This window comes from Camelus dromedarius, unplaced genomic scaffold, assembly GCF_036321535.1.
Source record: "Camelus dromedarius isolate mCamDro1 unplaced genomic scaffold, mCamDro1.pat HAP1_SCAFFOLD_114, whole genome shotgun sequence".
NCBI classification, from domain to species: domain Eukaryota; kingdom Metazoa; phylum Chordata; class Mammalia; order Artiodactyla; family Camelidae; genus Camelus; species Camelus dromedarius.
Window position 1 is genome coordinate 7557545 of NW_026989787.1, and position 13536 is coordinate 7571080.

At 43.4% G+C, this 13536-nt stretch overlaps 1 protein-coding gene and 2 long non-coding RNA genes across 2 annotated transcripts; 2 read left to right on the forward strand and 1 right to left on the reverse strand.

Annotated features, from left to right (window-relative positions):
* Positions 1-13536, reverse strand: part of LOC135320668 (putative N-acetylated-alpha-linked acidic dipeptidase) — a 498181-nt gene that overhangs the window by 344315 nt on the left and 140330 nt on the right.
* LOC135320741 (uncharacterized) lies at positions 791-4426 on the forward strand. Its single transcript, XR_010380018.1, has 4 exons — positions 791-948; positions 2310-2331; positions 3834-3922; positions 4395-4426. It is a non-coding gene; the product is annotated as an uncharacterized LOC135320741 (long non-coding RNA).
* On the forward strand, positions 11139-12671 carry LOC135320663 (uncharacterized). The gene is made up of 3 exons (XR_010379916.1): positions 11139-11199; positions 11317-11411; positions 12599-12671. It is a non-coding gene; the product is annotated as an uncharacterized LOC135320663 (long non-coding RNA).

The window sequence follows — 13536 nt, forward strand, 5'->3', positions numbered from 1 at the left end:
TAATGGACGTAGGTGCAGTACTGTGAAATATGCATGTAAATTATTTTTACTGATTATTTTGAGTTCTCTTTTTATGTAACTTCATTCTTTGTGTAATCTTGTATAATATGATTAAAACTCTATTATACAAATCCCTATTTATTTCAGAAGTCTGACATTACACGCTCTGGTTCAGAACCAAAGTGAATATTGAAGAAAACCTCCATGGTTTTTAGATAGTTGGGCTAAAATATATCATTAATTTTTGCTGGAATAGTAATTTTGACATTATTCTAAGAGCTGGTCTGCTTTCTCACTCATGTCCAGTCTATAAATGTAGAAATACATCTCTGTACATCTCTCTGTATTTTAACACATACCTTCATTGCTCTTTCCCCATACATGTTGGGTGTATTTTTGGAGACATTTCATAGGGGTTTGTCCAGGTACTTCATGAACATACAATAGAAGATGGAGGCGTCCCATGCCCTGTAGGTTTGTGTTTGCTTATTTTCAATTTCAAGTTGGTTTCTACATTCATAAGTTAAGTTCTGTTAACTATTTTAAAAATATTTGCAATGTGCCTGTCAGCAAAGTCAAATCTCTAACATTTTGTGTATCAGGTATTTGACGTATATGTGCAGCAGTGAAACTATTACCAAATCAAGGCAGTAAACATGCCCACACTCCCAAGAGCTCCTTTGAACTCAAGTGTCCCTTCTCGCCTCTCTGTGGAGCTATCTGAGGATGTGGTTGAGGGTTTCTAAAGATGATTCTCTGTGACATATACACTGGGAATATCTTTGAGGTTCCTCATTATATCTAATATCTTTTCAGATCCTCGACACTCTGATTCTCCTTTTCCATCCTGCGTCTGATGTTTATGAACTTCTGTGGAAGCTTATTCTTCTTGCTGCCTCCTGGGGAGTTTCTATTTTTCTCTTGTTCGTCTGGAGGACCGTCCTTGCTGTAAGTATTACTAAAGTACCTGACAGTGTCCTTTTAATCACACCTAATAGGAATTTATATAGTCACTGGACATTTTATTTGCCTGCCTGGGCCAGAATCCAGGAGTCTTTTCTTTGTTTCCTTTTAGATTTTTAACTTGAACACAAATTAGTTTTGAAATGGAAATTTGTTGCAAAATCTTTATAGTAAGAACTCATTGAGCAAGACAACAGTATATTCTCAATGAGACAATGGCAATTTATAAACTCTTCTCTTCAATAACAAAACAGGAAGGTTAAGTATTTGGCGAGTCCATCTATCTCTCCACCTGCCCCTGCCTGTGTGTTGGGTGACAGGGGACAGGGAAGCTCAGGGTTCCTGAGCAAGTGTGAAGTTAAGGGAACTTCTGTGGTTTTCTGTTTGCCCTCCATGGATGCATTCTTCTATTGCCACATTATTGCCACTGGATCTTCGACACTGTGATGATTCTCCAATACCTTGGCAAGGTTAGGGGCTGGCCTCAGTCTCTGATCATCACTTAAAGTTTTGAATGAAGAAATATGTGTTAAGGGTCAGGGAAATGTGTCTTTACATGGTATTACAGTGGAGTCCTGCCTGGGTTTTTCTGGACTATTACTCCTCATACGATGACTTGTATCTGAGTCAAGAAGCACGTTCGCTTCTTGAAAATGGTCGCTGTCCATCCTGCTGCTGTGTGTGGTTTCACTACAGCCATTACTCACTTTCATTCTCGTCTGATGTCTCATCTGATGTCCGTTTGTTTTTAGTGGTCTTGACAAATCTTACGACCTCATATGTTACAATTGCTTATCAATTCAACAGTCAACTCTGTATAAGATTTCAGAAAACCTTTCATTGAATGAAAGGGGTGTATCTTAATCTTAGTATAAAGATTTTGCCTTTATTTTTCTTTTAGTTTTCTCCTCTCTGTCTCTCTCTCTCTTTTGAAGGTTACACAACTATCCAGGTTCTGGACTTAAGTGTGGATGTTTGGTTTGACAAAAAAAATTAGATAAATGATGCATTACAACAACATATCATGAAAATAATATAGTTCAGTGTTGTTAAATGTGAATATGCGTTATGAAAATTGAATAGAGTGATGTTTATTTAATAGAATGTAAGCAGATCTTTTGTTCTAAAATGTTATTTACCATTGTGCTATCAGAAATGGTGAGTGAAAGATCATGCCTTAAGTAGGAAATTCTGATTTTTCCTGATTTTTAATCATATTAATTGTTATGCTGTACCAAAGTGATAATTGTGATTTCAATGGATTACTGTTTTGATAGTATATTAGAAATTATAGATTTACTAATTATATGTTTTGACTTCAAATTTAATGTTTCTTCCTCTCCTAGGTAAAGCCTCCAGTGTGTCAAGGTAAGGTATTAGGGTTTAGTTTCCTTTGTAATATTTTCTCAATACCAGGATTTGATGTGGATTTTAATTCAACTAAGAGTAAACACAATGACTTCTGATGTCTAACTGACTTCTCAACTCTTGAAAATTTTACTCCTGCAATGGTGTCTAAATGACATCGTAGAGGAAGTTGACATCTATTGAGCTAAGAGGCCAGGAGGGTCACAGGTGTAGGGAGACTAGGATGAGTTTAATTTTGCATAGCAAACTTGAGGAAGCAGGTGATGAGAAGAGTCTAATGTTCGGAGTGTGTCCCTAATATGAGCTGGCTCTTGGTGAAAAGTAAAGATGCTGAAACACTACTTGAGCCTGTCAGGACTCTCCAGGCTGAGGGAGGGATGCAGATGTAGCCAGGTGGTTTGTGTCACAGCAGAGGGGCATCCATGGGCTGTGACTCATAAGTGAAAGGAGCCATTCATGGCAGTGGGGAAGTAATGGAAGTGATTCAGCCTGAGGATGATGCTTTCTATGCAGGCTTCACACTCTGCTGACCGAGTGGGGCTGTGCGTGATGGGCAGGGTGGCTGCCCGGCACTCAGTAGGCCCTCAAGGGCTGCTGTTGGTGACAGTTGATGCAGAAGGGCTGGTGCTGAGAAGAGGGATCTCAGCATCAGAGCATCACCACTGGGCAGACAGAAGACGCGTGTGCACTGTGTGGTCAGATGAGGGACTTAGATGCCTGAGAGAGGAGTCTGGTTCTGAGGGCTGCGTTCTAGAGCTTCACACTTGGAGTCGCCTGTGACTGGCTGTTTTACATGTGCTGCTTTCCTGAAGCAGTGATGGTAACATTCTCATCCTGGCGATAGAAAAGCTTGTCATTTAGGGCCTGTGTGTTATCCAGGTCCTCCAGTGACTAGGTGGGGAAGCCCACATGGTACCAAAGTGTTTAATTCCAGCGACCTTGTCCTTCAGGGCCCCCAACATGATTTTCATGAAAGACGATCTTCCAGGCAGCAGGAAGACACTGGAGGCCAGTGCAGGCCCAGTCAGGCAACGTTTTGAACTTGCCTTCTGTGGTGTTGCAGATAGGGCCTGGCTGTGGGGTGAACCTGCGTGGGATAAGGGTTCTATTTTTTTAAGCAGGGGCATGTTTACTTACCTTAGTAATTGGAGGAGAGAATGTTAAGGGGACAGGATGCTTGGTTTTTCTTTTTCATCTCTGGTGATGTCAGAAGTATTTGAATGATTGAATTTTCTAAGAATGGTGCTTATAGCTGGGAGAGAATTTAGGGGAAGACTTTTTATTGTGTTTCTGCATCTTTGAAAAAAATTAAACTAGGAATCTCAATGATCTCACATTTAGAATGCCACTAAGATTTGCTTCCTTTAGGCACAGTAGAAAAGCTAAAAGGTTAATTATACTCATAGTGCCAGCCAGATATGTCTCTACTGCTAATAAATCATGATAATTCTATTCTACTGGGTTTTCTTGCCAATATGAGAAATTGCTTCATCTCCTTTTAGTTACTTTAAAGCAGATGACTGAGCAGAGCAAGAATTTGGAGAATGAAAACAGAGAACTTGCAGAAAATATATCTGCTTGGGTGCAGAAGGTATCCTTGTCCTTTTGCTTTTTTTTTTTGTGATTTTACCTTCAGTTCCTCCCCACTCTGGCAGTTCAGTTATTTGGCTCTCTTTTCCTTCATCCTACTGTCCTGTTCCATGTGTTCCATAAGAGGTCTAGGTTCAAAGCAAGTGTCCTAGATAAAAAAAAAAAAAAAAAACCAAAAAACAAATTTCTTCTGTAGAGCACAGGGAACTCTACTTGATATCTTGTAATCTATAATGAAAAAGAATGTGAAGACAAACATAGGTGTATATATATATGTAACTGAAACATGCTGTACACCAGAAAATTGACACATTGTAACTGACTATATATCAGTAAAAAAATAAACAAAGCAAGTGTTGTAGATGTAAAGCACCACTTTCTGTATTAGTGGAAGGGGTCACACACAAGATAGGTTCAGCTAGCAGTGTAATTAGTATTTGTAATTCTGTTTCCTTCATTACATTTTTGCATAGACCAACAACACAAAGAAATGCTTAGAGGAGGCAATCAGGCAAAAGAAGCTGCCCTCTGAGAAAGCACTGAAGTTTAAGGTACGAACCTCTTGTTAGATTACATTCTGAAAATAGAAATGAAAGTAATGAGTAATTGTTACTAATTCAATGTTTCATTGAATGAGAGCTTGAAAGCCATTGAGAAGGTGAATGAAAATTTGAATGACATCATTCAGATTGATTGAGCTAAGCTGCAGGCAGTGAGGGACCAGAACGCCAAGAACCCACACCTGGTAAGAGCTGCCACTTTGACCATAGCCAGGCTTCTGAGGCTTTTTGTGCCCTGGGAGAGCTGTGTGCACCTGCTCCTCCTGCTTTTGACCACAACAGAGTGTGAGAGCCCAGGAGCGGAAATTCCCTGTGAACAATGACCCAGAATTTCATGGACTAAAACCTCTGTGACTTTTTCTATTTCAGAGACTAGGAAATATGTCTTATTTTCACAACCTAGAGAGTTTTCTCACCACTCACACTGCCCTCCAAGATACACAGAAGATGCCAGGAAATACCTGAGAGGTTAAGGATGTTACTAGACTAGGTGCACAGCTCCTTGCCCTGTTGATGTTAAACAGAGAATTTTCCATGTGAATTTGGGTAAACTTTGTTTATATTTCACCAGCAACACTCATTTGTGAGCTCTTTGACATGAGCAGTTTCCCACCCTTGCTTCCTCTTGTCTTCCAGTCGTGCCCTCCATTGTCCAGGGAGGAGGAAGCCTGTGGAGGTGAGGAAAAATCTGTGCCTGGAGGTCTTTTTTCCACATTTCTTTATGGGCTTGACATTTGTCCTGGGCCCAGCCTGTATCAGCTGCCATCACAGGAAACTTAGGCGTAGTTGTGTGTACTGGCTGAGAAGGGACAGGATTCCAAAAGGGTTGAAGAGAAGCAACTGCCCATCAGAACAAACCAAGACTTTCTGGAAGAGATTGGCCGGCTGGCAGTGGAAGAGGACCAGCTGAAGAAGGAAATGCAAGATGCAAAGGGTCAGAATGAGCTGCTAGGATGCCCGTTGCTAGAACTTGAAGGAAGAGGCCCTGTCTGCTGTAAACTCTCAAATGGAGCACTGTCTTCAGCCCCAAACCGAAATTCAGGGAAAGTCTCAGATGCTTTCAAGCATATGTAAGGGAACATATAACACTTGCTTTCCTTTCTTTATAAAATTTGTATGTTCAGAATCATTTCACTGCCTTAATATCTTCTGGAGAGAATGCTCACCAAAGTCTTTGGACATGTACCAGGGCTAATATATTTATTTTCTATGGTTTGTTTTGCAGTTAACAAAATACTTTGTTTCTGGAAAAAAAATTACACTTTTTAAACATATCACCCTGAGTTTTCATTGAAATCTTAGTACATACTTTATTTCTGTCCTGTGTGAAGATACTGGAAAAAGGAACATCTCCAGAGAACTTGAAAGGTGCTGTTTCAATGAACACTTCAGGAATTTGAGGTAAATGCCTCCAGTTGCAGCAGGATTTCCACTGTACACATTAGCTTTCACAAGGAACAACAATCTCATGTCTTAGAAGATTAAATGTTGATATCTACTCAAATTATTTTTCTTGGGAATTTAGTCACCAATGAGAATGTTTTAAGTTGAAATTGCTCTTGATAAATCTCATGTCTGTGAAGCCACAGTGAAATCTGAAGAAATGCATGTGCAAGAGGACGTTCAGCTCAGCATCAAGAAGAGAGTAAGGATTGTTACTCACCCCCAGAGATGCTTACCTCAGAGAACCGAGCATCACTGTGTCAGTGTTTAATTGTGCTGTAACGCACGGAAAGCAGATGGCCCATCTTAGCTGATTCCAAGCGTATGATTCCTCTCATGTTAAGTATGTGCACATTGCTGTGGATCAGTACTTCTTGAATGTCTTCTCATATCTATCTTACAGCCAGGTGTTTCGAAGACCAGATCTGAGGATTCGATGCAGCGAGCTGTGACAACAGGGGACTGCAGCCTGGAAGGTATGTTGCTTGTTGGGAAGAAAACCTTACATACAGGATTCCTGGGAGATGTTGTGGCTTCAGTTCTAGACCCCTAGGATAAAATAAATATAATAAAGAGAGTTAAATAACTTATTTTTTGGGGTTTTTTTTTTTTTTTGGTTTTCCAGTGCAAAGAACAGTTAAGTTTACACTATACTGCAGTCTATTAAGTGAGCAATACCACTGTGTCTAAAAACCCCAATGTTCATAACTTAATGAAAATACTCTATTACTAAAAACTGCTAGCCATCATTGGAGCCTTTAGTGAGGTTTAATCTTTTTGTTGGTGGATGGGTTTTTTTTTTTAACTTTTTTTTATTGAGTTACAGTCATTTTGGTGGATGGCCTTGAATTAACATTGGTGGCTGCTGACTGGTCATTGTGGCAGTTGCTGAAGATTGGTGTGGCTTTTGCAATTTCTTAACATAAGACCACAATGAAGTTTGTGACAGTATTCTCTCTTCCTTTCAGGAACAAGTCCTCTGTCACAGGCAATTTGACAGATTTTACACACAGTAGAAATTCTTTCCAAATTGGAGTCAGTCCTCTCAAACCCTGTGGTAATTTATCAGCTAAGTTCATACGCTCTTCTAAGTCCTTTGTTATTTCAACCTTCTTCACAGCATCTTCACCAGTTGATTCCATCTCAAGAAACCAATTTCTTTGCTTGTCCATAAGAAGCAGCTCCTCATTCATGCACATTTTATCATGAGGTTGCAGCCAATCAGTCATATCTTCAGGCTCCACTTGTAACTCTAGTTCTCCTGCTATTTTCAGCACATCTGCAGCTCCTTCCTGCACTGAATTCTTGAGCCCTTCAAAGTCATACATCAGGATTGGAATCAATTCCTTCCAAACCCCAGTTCATGTTGATATTTTGACTTCTTCCCATGAATCACGAATGTTCTTAATGGCATGTAAAATGGTGAATCCTTTCCAGAAAATTTTCCATTCATTTGCCCAGACCCATCATTGGTGTCACTGTCTATGGCAGCTAAAGCCTTCCAAAATGTATTTCTTAAATAATAAGACTTGAAAGTCATAATTACTCCTGATTCATGGGCTGCAGAATAGATGTCGTGTTAAGCATGGAAACAGCATTCATCTCATGCATCTCCATCAGAGCTCCTGGATGACTTGTGCATTGTCCATGAGCAGTAATATTTTGAAAGAATTTTTTTTGTGTGTTTTGTTTTGTTTTCTGAGCAGTAGGTCTCAACAATGGGCTAAAATATTCATGTTGTAAATAGATGTGCTGTCATTCAGGCTTTGTTCTATTTATAGAGCACAGAGTAGATTTCACTTGATTCTCATGGGACATAGGATTTTCATAATGTTAAATGAATATTGGCTTCGTTAGCCGCTAACGGGAAATTCAGCCTGTCCATTGAAGCCTTGATGCCAGGCGCTGACTTTTCTCCAGCTGTGATGGTGCTGGGTGGCCTCCCCTTGCAGTTCTCTGCATTGAAAACCTGTTGTTTAGTGCAGCCACCTTCATTAGCTGCCTTAGCTTCATCTCCTGGAGCACTTGCAGCAGCCTCTGGGTCAGCTCTTCCCGCCTTACCTTGCACAGGTATGCAGTGGAGATGGAATCTTGCCTTAAACTTCATGGGCCAACCCCTGCTGGCTTCACACTTTTCTTCTGAAGCCTCTTCACCTCTCTCAGGGTTTATAGAATTGCTGAGAACTAGGGACTTCCGCTGGATTAGGCTTTGCCTTAAAGGAATGTCATGCCTGTTTTAATTAAAATGATAAAGAACCAAATATTTCAGAAACTACAAAAATGTGACACAGAGATAAGAAATGAGCAAATGCTGCCAGAAAAAAATGTCACCAATGGAATTGCTGTACTCAGGGTTGTTACAAATCTTCAATTGTTTAAAAATATGCATTACCAGGGAGGGCAATAAAATGAAACATGCCTGTAATAGCAATGAATTTGCACTGGGAAGGTAAAAAGGGGATTCCTGCCTTCAGAATTCTCTCCTTTCTCCACTCCCCAGCACAGCCAAGCTCTTGAGTGCACATGTGCACACACAAAGCCAGTTGTTTTATGTTTATAGAGGGTAAAAAGAAAATGCAAGACCACCATGCTGCATCGGGATCTCTGAAAGAACGTGAGGAAGACGGTTTCCAAAGGCAGGTGAAGAAAGTAAGTGTCCTTGATGAAATCAGTGGACAGAGATCTATGGACACTGAAGGGTAAGATATTCCCGTGTTAATTATGACAATGTGTGAATGAATGTGTGGAGTTATGTGGATATTGTAATACGTTTCAGAATACTTACCACCATATTTTCTTTACCATATTCAATCAGTACAGATGTGCATTTATTTTTCGACCTTGATTTCTGTAATCTGCTGCTTCTGTTCATTCTAACTGGTTACCAGAGTCTTGTTTGTATTTAGTTTGAGATTTTAGCGGGTTCTTGGACCAGATTTAGTCACTTCATTATCTGGATCCCCCTAGGTCCATTTTTATTGTCCTTAGGTTTCAACCACATCAAAGTGTTATGACCTGCCATGTGTCTATCATTTTTAATAAACTCTAGACATTGGGTAGAAAATAGAGAATATTTGAGGCCTCGTGTGAGGTTAACTTGCTGCAGAGAAGGTGGGCATTACAGCTGGCAGGTGGTCAGGGCGCCAGCAGCGCTACATCCTGTTAACCCGGTTAGCAGCTGAGATCAGTCAGTGCAGCCAGCTTTCGTGAGGCCCGTGTGTCTCCTGTCCACCTTTGTTTCTGGCATATAGCTCTTGTGGATCCCAGCTAAGTCCTGTGGGTCTCTCTAGGGATCACCTTCGCTGACGGACAGTGAGCTACAGCTGCCTGACTGCGGTGCCTGTGCGTAGGGGCACCGGCTGCCGGGCTGCTCTGCAACTCAGTGGTTTCCTCTGCAGTTACCGGGTGACCCCCGGGGAAGGTGGGCCCAGTCCTGGGCTTTCTTCTTCTCCATCTTGGCCTCATGTCCCTTTCTGGCTTGTTAGCAATTTGGTACATTTGATCATGGATTTCATAATTTGTCCAGAGTTTCCTGTCATTCTCAGGGAGAGGTCATGGACATCACACCCATTAACCCACTTTCAAAAACAAACATTTCCTTATATTTCCTAAAGGATCAGGTTTTGCTCCAGGTTTTGACTGAAATCTGGGCTCTTTGTGGGAGAAATCAAACAAGTCATGAACGCTTGCTTTACCCTAATGTGTTTGGTTGTGATGACTTGGTCAGACCCTGATTCCCACGTTGAAACACAGTGAGCTCGTGCTGTCCCAGGCACAGGAACCTGAGCCTGGTGGGGGGGCGCAGAGCACACCTCACGTGGGCTTTTCCTGTGTGTTTACTTTATGCATAAATGATTAGGGGTGGGGACGCTGAAGGGAAGCCCAGATACCAAACACTTGCCAGAGGCCTGAGTGTAGCTTTTTCATATTTATTAGTGGGGGTACTTTAATTCTTTCCTGTGTATTTATCAGCCTGATCATTTATGGGGAAGGGCAAAAGGAACCTGGAATTCTTCCCTTCCAGTTTCTGGGAGGGAAACTGGCAGAATTTCAGAGTTTCTTTCCCCTCTCAGGAAGGTGGACATGAACGGATGTGAGCTGGTGGGAAAGCAGCAGCTGTTGGCAGCAAAGGAGGAGGCAAAATTGGCTGAAGAGGAGACAAGATGGTACAAGTGAGTTCAGCTCCTCTGCACCTGCGGCTCTGAAAACACCTGTTGGATTTTTTGAAAACTTTTCTAAAATGTTTAGACACAATATCATAAACTGACCCAAACAAAAGACATTTGTATACATGGCTTCACACAGGAGGAAAAGTGTTAAGTTTTACATATGTTAAGTTAAACGTTTAACTTTAAAAAGTATTAAGTTACTAAGAATTTCCTGGTCCCAGTGCTGGCCAGACTGAGAGGAGAGACGGTTCACAGAGATGTTTCTGAAGGTGCTATAAACCGTTCTCACCCTGAGGATAGCAGTTTAGTGTAGCGTCAGTCGGACCAATAAAAATTCCCGTGCTGCTGGGGAGACCCAGGTGTAAGAAGTAGGGTCAGAATGTAAGGAAAGGAAGAATCAAGCTTTGTGATGAAAGATGCTCAGCACAGGACATGTGAGGGAAATGCTGAGAACGGGAGGGGGAGTTGTGTCAGCGCAGAACCGGGCAGGCGTTCAGTAACAGTGACGGAAGGAGTGGCTGCAGCGACAGCTTTGCACCTGCTGTGCTTCTGCAGCCGTGTGCAGTGTGTCTTGAGCGGTGAGATGATGTGTGTGAGTGTGCAGTGCAGATAACATGGACTGGGGCAGATTATTTAACAGCATACCCAGCATTGTGTCTTCTCTGATGGAACAATTTGTATCTCATAGGATAAGACTTGAAGAATGTCACGGGCAAATGCGGGAAGCAGAGATCATTTGGAGACACCAGGTAACCTGCCTTCCTCCTGACACACCGAGTCTTCAGCACCTGATGCAGACAGTTATTGTGGCCCTGAGAACCCCTAGCCATGGGGTGTTTCTTGATGTGTTGACTTTTTCAGGTCACTCTTGCCGAGAAGAAGGCCCAAGACAGCTCGGTAAGAATTTGTTTCCTTCCTTCCCTTTGTGCACAGTCGGCCACAACTGAACGTGGATGTGTTTTTCTCCCACAGCTCAGGGCTCAGGAGCTGGAGAGGGAAATCTCTGAATTGAGAAGGGAAAACTCTGACCTGAGAAGGGAAAACACTGACCTGAGAAGGGAAAACTCCTCTGAGCTGAGAAGGGAAGTTGCCCACCTGAAACAGAGGTACAGAATTTTGACACATTTTTACGGGTGTTTTGAGATTTTTAAGGACTGGTTGTTTTGTGCCTAGTAGAGGAATTGGTGGTGTAATTTGTATTGAAGCCATTCTTTATCTTTAAGATTGGATGCAATCTGCAGACGGAGGCAGGCAGAGGAATACATGAGGCAGGATCCCACTCCAGGAGGACCGTACAGGCTGCACCCTCCCCTGAGAGGTAAGGAGCGCACTGTGAAGTGCGGCAGCTCCATTTCTGCAGCAGGAGCAGCCCAGTGGGCTGCTTGTCCCCATGGGTAGTTGTCGGGTTTCCTGGACACCACACCACACACTCACTGTGGGGAACAGGTTCACAGCTGGGTGACAAGATGCTGTTTTCTTTAAATGTCACCAGCCAGCAGGGCTCTGTCCCCTGTGAGCGGTGGAGCTTACGCCCCTCCAGGGACTGCGGGCCGCCCCCCAGTCTCTTGGTTGCCTGGCGTGGCTGGCATGGCTGGTTTCTGTGCACTAGAAGACATGAGTGTCAGCCCTCTCTTCCCGCCTGGACACGGTTTTGAAGGCTGAATTTTCTTCTCATTTCAGGAAAATAACATGGATGACGTTTTAGAATGAAGGCAGTATGTCATAACGAGAAAAACATTTTTCTTCATTTGCCTTGGTGGATAAATATTCTATTCAAGATCTGCTTTAAGGCAGCAGGCATTTCTTCACTAATTTTGCAGGTCCCTTCGTTCTTATAATAAAGCTTGCACAGTGACCTAGAGTAGCCAGTTAGTAAGTGACATGACAACGTAGCCTCACTCCCCCAGAGTTAACATGTAACTCTAAAGTCTCCCACCAGCTACTCCATGTAACTCACCATTCTTTTGCCGATTATTACAACATGAGTCATTGAGGCTACTTCTTTCATAAATGATTACGTGACATCTGGTCACTTATACAAGACATGCGCTGTCAGAGAGAAGGCTTTTAACAGTTTACCAACAGGCTGAGGAGGAAGAGGTGGAGCTCACAGTCAGGGGTTGTTGATACTCTTCCTACAAAATACCCTTCTTACTTTAATGTATAATCTGTATACAGACTGATTTGCCCTGAAATGTGCTGTGAGTCCACTGTGTAAGTGTTGGTTGACAGGGATCTGGGCCCTGAGACCACATCCAGGGTGATTAGCTATGAAAACACCTGAATCAAGGCCCTGTGGTGTCCTCGTCATGGGACAGGGGTCCAGTCTCCCCTCGTCCTCGTGGACAACTGAGGTGAGAAGGAGACCTGCGGCCTCTGTGAAGAGACAAGGGCGTGGGCGGAAGTGACAGCTCTTGGAGGAGGGCACGGAGGGCTCGGCTCGTGCTTCCCCCGCACGGCATCTGTCAAATAGAATACGCCTTCAGCGCTGTTCTCCCTTTACAGCTTCACAGAGGGATGGCAACCCTGTTAGGAATGGAACCGCCTTTCCGGCTTAGGAGGCAGAGGAAACCAAAGTAAGTAATTTTACTCAGTTGTGTTGTGGTGGTCATTTTGTATTGAATAATCTCTGGAACTAGCATTTTCTTTTTGAACAAACAATTCCTGGCTTTGCCTGTGGATTGGGAATTAGGGGGAAAGTATGCCTAGTTATCACAGTGAGGTTTGGTAAAAGTATTTTATTGCCAAACTTTACTGAGCACCCCAGGATGCAGGGAGGCCCAGGGCTGAAGGAGAGCATGCAGCGTAGCTGCCAATTGGGCACAAAGTGCAGGGGAGGGTACAAGGTGCCGACGAATGCTGCGTTGGTTTTCGGCTATTGTCGGTGTTGGCGATTTTGTCTGTCATTCAACCAAGCCCTCCTTTCTGTCCTGCAGGTAACCCCATGGGCCGGAGGGCCCCAATTTCCGAGGACCAGCCTGCGTGGCCTGCCCCGGGTGCGGCCCATCATCGCCAAACTGGGCACCTGCACCTGGTCCCACTTGGTGCCCTGTGCAAACTTGCCCCCAACCGCCAGCTGCTCCGCTCGGTAAGAGGAAAGCATAGTCCTCTGTTTCTTCCTTGAGTCACTGCAGAAGAAGGGCAGATCGCTCTCCGGGGATTCCCCGTGCACTGGCGGCCGTGACTGGGCTCACGGCCGTGTCCCTCTGGTCCCTTAGCAGACGCAATTGATGGACCGCTTCTTCCCAGTCCTGACCTGGGGAGGGAGGTGTCTGTTGTAGAGGGAAAGAGGGTCCTCTGACTGAGGGCAGACGTGTCGGTTCTGCACACGGGCCTTCAACAGACACCACGTTCCAGGCTCCCTGGAGGACAAGCCCGCCCCTGTCACTGTCTGCAGCGAGTGGAGCCCTGACCTTCCAAAGCCGATGATCGGTTATGGAAGA